This window comes from Molossus molossus, unplaced genomic scaffold (genome assembly GCF_014108415.1).
Source record: "Molossus molossus isolate mMolMol1 unplaced genomic scaffold, mMolMol1.p scaffold_m16_p_8, whole genome shotgun sequence".
Lineage (NCBI taxonomy): Eukaryota > Metazoa > Chordata > Mammalia > Chiroptera > Molossidae > Molossus > Molossus molossus.
In genome coordinates, this window is record NW_023425402.1 from 104238686 (window position 1) to 104246362 (window position 7677).

Genomic DNA, 7677 nt, shown 5'->3' on the forward strand with positions numbered 1-7677 from the left:
CAAATGGACCGTAGAACTTTTGGACAAATGAATGATTCTTTAGGCAACATGACAGCCTAAGCAAATACACAGAAATTCTAGTTTATTTAAAACCATTAAAAATTTGGCCCAGCCAGTGTGGCTCAGTGGTTGAGCACCAATTCATGTACCAAGAGGTTGCTGGTTTGATTCCTGGTCAGGACACATACCCAGGTTGTGGGCCCGATCCCCAATGGGGGGCATTAAGGAGGTGGCCAGTCCATGTTCTCTCTCATCGATGTTTCTATCTCTCCTCTCCCTCTCACTTCCTCTCTCTCTAAAATCAATAAAGAAAAAAATGTTTTTAAAATAAACAAATAAAACCATTAAAAATTTATTTTAGCAGGCAAGTTACAGAGATGGGGGAAGGAAATCTCCAAGTAGCACAAATAAAGAGAAACATCAGCCCAGCCAGTGTGGCTCAACAGCTGAGCATCGACCCATGCACCAAGAGGTCACTGGTTCCATTCCTGGTCAGGGCACATGCCCAGGTTGTAGACCAAATCCCCAGTGGGGCGCATGCAGAAGGCGGCCAATTGATATTCTCTCTCATCAATGCTTCTATCTCTCTCTCCCTCTCCTGTCCTCTCTCTAAAGTCCATAAAGAAAAAAGAAATTTAAAAAAAAGAGAGGGAGAAACATCAAAGGCCAGGTGTTAAGAACAAGCTGTACAGCTCATCTCCCTTGCTGCTGGGGGTAATCATGCGAATCGCTTCTAGCCAACAAGACTTAAGCAGAAGTGGCTAGGGGTTTCTGGGAATGTTTGGTTCTGATCTGGGGCCCATCCCTTCCTCCTTGTTTTGCTTCCGTCTCTCTTTCTTACCTGGACAGTGGCTATGAAGCTGGAAGTGGGATAGCCAACGTGCCACCAGGAAACAGGCAGAAGGATAAATCCACTGAATGATGGAGGGGCAGGAAGATACAGGGAGCTTGAAGAAAAGGACATTGATGACAGAATTTCTTCCCTGCTCTGCCTACTTCCAACATTCTCATTATGTGAGAAAAGCAAAACCACTATAGTGAGGCTTGGCTGCATCCCTAAGTAATACGTGGTATGTCTGGGAACTTGAATGGGAGACAAACACCTTTGAGAAATGGAGACTCCAAGCCTAGATACATGTGTCTATGAGGTCTGAATTTATACTACTTGCTTGACTTAAAACTCCTAAATTGAGATAGCAAACTAAATAAAAAGCCAAGTCAGTACTTTTGAAACCTCTAGTCTTAGTAGTAAAAATGTACACACACACTCCTTGGAAACACTTATACATCTCTTAGGAGGGGAAAAAAAAATTAAAGATATGTTCACAGTAAAAAGTTACAAGGTCCATGAAGGAATAAACTATGGTGAGTTGAGTCAACAAATAAAGCAGAAGGCAGAATCAGGACTCAGAGACCTGTATATAAAAGAGGATTTGAAAGGTCCTGTGAAATAACTACAACACGCCTAAAGATATAAACGAAATAATAGAAACCATAATAAAAGAAGAAAATACAAAAACAATACAATAAGCAACTTTGAAAAAGAACCAAATTAAGTCTCTATAAATGGAAAACATAGTCACTGAGATTAAAAATGGATAAATAAAACAAAATTGAAAAAAGAATCCATAAACCAGAAAATAGATTGGAGGAAATTTCTCAGAATGCAGGACACAAAAACTATGAAATTGTAGTTAAGTGCTATGGAAAATAGATCAATAAGATTCAAACTATACATCAAGTAGAAATTCCAGACAGAACAAAGAACAGAGAAATGGAGGAAGAGGCAATATTTAAGAAATTAACACCGGAGTTTTCCAAAACTAAAATAAAACATGAGTCTTTAGATTTCAAAAGCATGCAAACACCCTAGTAGTAGAATTTTTTTAATTTATAATTTAATACACTGTGGTGAAACTTCAGAATGTCAATAAGGAGAAATATTTTAAAAGCAATCAAAGCAGATGCCTAAAAACAAAAAACAAAAAGCAAAAAATATCCCATCCAGGAACATCCAGCCCACGGGCTGTATGAGGTCCATGAAATCAACACCAGCTAATATCACATGCCTCACCAAATTAACCAGACCGAAATAGCAGGCTAATTTTTAAGTTGATAATTTTGCATGGCCCTCGAATGATAAAATCCAAATGGCCCTTGGCAGGGAAAAGATTCCCTACTCTAGACTATCATCAAACTTGTCATCAGTCACTGTAGATGTCTGTGGGAAACGAACAGAATCTTTACACTGCTAAGGGAAAAGAATTCTCATCTTAGAATTCTATACCTAGCTAAATTTTTATTCCAGACAGAGAGTGAATGAGACATTTCAAAACAACAAAGATTGGGAGTTTACCACCCAATGACCCTTCCTAAAAGACTACTATAGAGTTTACCTCAGTAAGAAAAACAATAGACTTCAGAAGGAAGAATTGAAGGGCAAAATATAAGAATGAATAGAGAAATTGTTAAACATGTTGTCAAAGTTAAATATAGTCCTCCCTTGTTTATGGTGGTTAATCCGTTCCAGGCTCTAGCGGTTGCACTTGGTGTTGAAGGATCCCTGGGGTGCTCGAATACATAGGCCTACAGTCCATACATACAGTAACTGTAATTTTAATTGTAATACAGGGGTGTATAATTGACTCAGACAACTGAGCGCGCGCTGTATCATTTTCACTGTCTCGATCAACTTTTTAATGAATATAATAAACTGCGGTAGAGTGAAGCCGCGGAAGTCTAAGCTCGAAGTGGTGAGGGACGACTGTAATGACTTACTATAAATAAATTTGAAAGGACTTTAAAAATAATGTAGCACTGAGCAATAACAATAAGGTAACAGTAAGCAATAACATGGGATGTTGCAAAAAAAAAGATCTGAGTTTTAGGGTCCTAAGTTCCTGGGTTCAGAAGAGAACAGAAATATTGATTAACTGTACATTCTATTAAGAATGTTTACGCTCTCTTGGGTCCTCGCTTCCAAGATGACCAAGAAAAGAAGGAACAACAGTTGTGCCAAAAAAGGCCGCGGCCTTGTGCAGCCTATTCGTGCACCAACTGCACCCGTTGCGTGCCCAAGGACAAGGCCATTAAGAAGTTCGTCATTCGAAACACAGGAGAGGCCGCAGCCCTTAGGGACATTTCCGGAGCCAGTGTCGTCGCTGCCTCTGTGCTTCCCAAGCTGTATGTGAAACTCCGTTACTGTGTGAGCTGTGCGTTCACAGCAAGGTGGTCAGGGATCGTCCTCTGGAAGCCGGGAAGGACCGAACACCCCCACCTCGGTTTAGACCTGCGGGTGCTGCCCCCCCGACCTCCACCAAAGCCCATGTAAGAAGCTAAGTTCTTGATGACTGAAGAAAAGTTCTCTGGGAAAAAATAAATGAAAATTATACTTTGTAAAAAAAAAAAAAAAAAAAAAGAATTTTTAAGAATAAATAGTAAAAGAATAGAAATATTATAATTTTCAAACCAAAAGAGGGACATTAAAAGAAAAAAAGAACTTGAGATATTGACAATCCAATAAAAGGCAGAAATGGGGGGGGATCAGAAATACAAAAGTTAAATAAGTTTTAAATAGAAAATAAAAACGATGCTGAGTGATACATACATTATGTAAATATAAGTGTACATTTTAAAACACGAATCAGCCCTGGCCAGTTTGGCTCAGCGGTTAGAGCGTCAGCCCGAGGACCAGGGAGTCTCGGTTCGGTTTCAGTCAAGGGCACGTACCTCGGTTGCGGTTAGGTCCCTGGCCCTGGCCGGGCTGGTGCGGGAGGCACCTGGTGCATATGTCTCTCTCACATCGATGTTTCTCTCTCTCTCCCCCTCCCACTCTATCTGAAGATAAAAAAATGAAAGGGTATCTTCGGGCGAGGACTACAAAAATAAATAAATAAAAAACAAAACACGAATCAATATAAAATATTGTTAATGAACAGATATATGAAGAAAAACATAAAAACAAGAATAGGAAAGGTAGTGAGCAAGTTCAGAATAGTGGCCACCTTTACAGGGGAAAGGTGGAGACTAGAACTGAAAACAAAGGGGTATGTTTTGACATGCCTTCACATGGTTTCTCTACACGTGAAACAGGAAGGAAGGAAGGAAGGAAGGAAGGAAGGAAGGAAGGAAGGAAGGAAGGAAGGAAGGAAGGAAGGAAGGAAGGAAGGGAGGGAGGGAGGGAGGGAGGGAGGGAGGGAGGGAAGGAGGGAGGGAAGGAGGGAGGGGAAGGAAAAGAAGGGAAGAAAAATGATAAACTATTCAATCTAAGAATAATTCTAAACAAACAGGCAAGACAAGAAAACTGCCCTCACAACAAATTAAAAAATACAACAAAACAGATAAAGCATGAATAAGTAGGAAATAAGACCAACAGAGGATGATTTGATAACAGTTTGTCTTCAGTTACTGGTATTGGCATTAGCATTCTAACTACAGAGGTTTGCTGGGAGAGAAAATGAATTTAATTTGCAAAAGAAAAGATTGATATTAGAGTGAAAGAAGAATTATGTGACTCTAAAGATTTTTAAACATTTGGTAGAGGTTAGTATATATATTTTAGAGGAGTCTTATTTCCTTAAAATAGTTACAAAGAAGAATAATTTCACTAATAAAGTCTCTTTCTGACAGCAAAATGGTATATTAGACTACTGGTTCTCAACGTGTTGGTGTGCAAACATCTGGATGAAAAACTATAAATGGTAAAAGTCCCCTTGGGATATAAATGGTAAAGACCCCTTGGGATGTTTCCAATTGGAAAAATTTCAAACTGAGAAGGTTCCTCCAGCCACTGCAGTTTGCTATAATTCTGAAGAAGAAGGGGAAGGGGGAGAAGAAGAGGGGAAATGAGGGGGAGGGAGGGGATCAGATGTAAAACTATGAAAACCACTCACCTACTCTAACCTACCTGTTCCCTGTTTCTCACTGAAGCAAGGGATTGGGTGCAAAGAGAACTAGAATAAATTTCACATGTGATAGCTTTCTACATCTCCTTTTCCCAGAATTTTCTCAATAGCTTGGCATCCCTTACCTTGGCCAGGGTCAAGGGAAAGTGGGATATAATTACATCTCTTCCAATTCAAGCTGGCCACAGGTATACTATCAGTAGGAAAATTAGCTCTTTTTTTTTTTTTTTTAATTCTCACCCGAGGATATTTTTCCATTGATTACCAGAGACAGTGGGATGGAGGAAGGGAGAGAGACACAGAGAGAGAAACATCGATGTGAGAGAGACAGATCTACTGGCTGCCTGCTGCAGGGCTGGGGCAGCGGATCAGGATGGAACCTGCAACCCTTCGGCCCACAGGCCAACGCTCCAACCGCTGAGGCAAACCGGCCAGGGCAAAATTTGTTCATTTTTTTATTGTTCAGTTTATGGCAACTAGAAAATATAATCGCTGCTTTTCTGTCTTTTCTCAAAGCGATGACAAAGATTTCCACCCAGACATCAAGACTACCAGACATGACATCCTGGGCCAGTCCTGAGGACCCTTCGCTGACTTGAGGAGGCCCCGAGGACACTGTGAGGACCACCAGTTGACATGATCTCCACCACTGCATCCCGAAAGGCGATTTGGAAATGTCACTTCCCCCAGTCTTCTCTATTTTTAAAATCCTCACCTGACAATATGTTTTTATTGATTGGGGTGGGGAGCATCAATGTGAGAGAAACACTGATTGGCTGCCTCGTGTACACACCCTGACCAGGATCAAACCCAGAAACTTTTGGTGTATCAGATGATGCTCCAACCAACTGAGCCCCTCAACCAGGGCCCAATTCCTTTTTGAATGTTTTTATTGAGGTATAATTTACACATTACAAGATGCGCATTTTTTGTTTGTTTGTTTGTTTGTGTTTTGTGGTATGTGCCCCTAGCAGGAACTAAACCCGGGACTCTCTGGTCCACAGGCCGACGCTCAATCGCTGAGCCAAACTGACCAAGGCAAGATGCACATATTTTAAATATACATTTCTATTATTTTTTTTATTATTATTATTTTTTATCCTCACCCGAGGACATTTTTCCATTTTTTGTACAGATAGAGTGGGAGGGAGAGAGAGGAAGGGAGAGAGAGAGAGAAACATCGACGTGAAGGGACACATCGAGTGGCTGCCACCCGCACGACCAACCAGGGCCGGGAACAAACTGCAACCGAAGTACGTGCCCTTAGCGGGAACCGAACCCGGGTCTCTCCGGACCGCAGGCCGACGCTCTAACCGCTGAGCCAAACTGGCCAGGGCCAATTCTATTATTTCTGATGAAACTATATACCCATCCCAATCAAGGTACAATGTAAAGTCATTTTTAAAGGAAACTTATTATGTGGATAGACCCAATAGTAATGAAACACAATAGCTACTATTTCCAAATCTTACATTTGCAATCTTAGAATAGCATCCAAGATTCGAAGCTAATGAGAGACAGCATAAGAAGTAGTACATTTTACCCCATCTATAAGAATAGTTCTATTTTCCATAGTAATTTAGATAAGAAATAGAAAATGCTATAAATCACTGTAAAGTGATTTGTACTTTAAAGTACAAATCTTAACATTTGTGTGCTGAAAAGTGATTAATCATACTATATTTTCTTCTCAAATTTTCTTATACCACCACAGAAATAAAGCTTATACACTTTATCTTCCTTCCCATCTGAAAAACCTGAATTAACAGCCTAGGCCAACTTCCATCCTAGCAACGGGGTGCATGGCTACAAATAGTTCTCTTTAAGTCAAAGGAAAATAACAAATACAAGAACACCCACTCTGATGTTCCTTTATTTTGGTTTAAACCTCTCTTAACAGGCTCTTTTCAAGTCTTTGGAGCATTATTAAATGATCTGCTATTGATTTTCCGTGCTCAGCACGGGTGAAATAGAGAGGCTTGAAGCACTAATGACTGAAGTCCACTCACTGTCTAAAGGACAGGTACAAAGGCAGAAGAAGCACTTGGAGCTCATTCCTACAACCATCCTCGTAACTTAAATTCAACACCGGGGGAAAAAGGCCAGGTGGGAAATAGGGCAAGGAATTCAACTAATCTCTCTCACTTAAATGTAACGCCGCTGCTACTTGTTACTTATCTTGGGAAATTTTATAAGTATTGGTATATTTTGCTATTCAGCATGAAGCTGTATGCTTCATTTCTACCTCTGAAATCCAAATTTCCAGATAATCATTTTTAGGAAAGCATTCCTCTATTTTCAGCTTCATTTTCCATGGGCCATTTATTTGCAATCCAGAGCCATTGAGTAACTAGAGGTTACAGTAAGAATCTGTCTTGCCAGTTTCTACCTTAAAAAGAAAAGCTTTTAAGACAAACAAAGCAATTTTTTTAATGGGTAAAAGAAAAAAATTGGCACTTCACTATTTCACATAAATTCAACCTCATAAATAATCAGGAAAATGCAAATTAAAAACAAGACACCATTTCACACCCCATCAGATTAGCAAAAATTTGTAGTCTGACAATAGGAAGTGTTGATGAGGCTGTAAAATCAGTGAAACTCTCACACAAATTGGTGTGAGGGGTAAGTGCCTAAATGGGTAAAGATGATGAAAACAATTACTGTTTTTTGTTTGTTTGTTTTTTAGAGAAGGAGAAAGGGAGAGAGGGAGAAAACAAAACATTGATGTGAGAGAGCTACATTGAGCGATTGCCTCCCCAATACGCCCAAA

The 7677-nt window shown here is 40.0% G+C and overlaps 1 pseudogene; it reads left to right on the forward strand.

The window, feature by feature from the left end:
• The first annotated feature begins 2984 nt into the window (after nucleotides 1-2984).
• On the forward strand, nucleotides 2985-3331 carry LOC118621767 (annotated as a pseudogene).
• Nucleotides 3332-7677: the final 4346 nt, after the last annotated feature.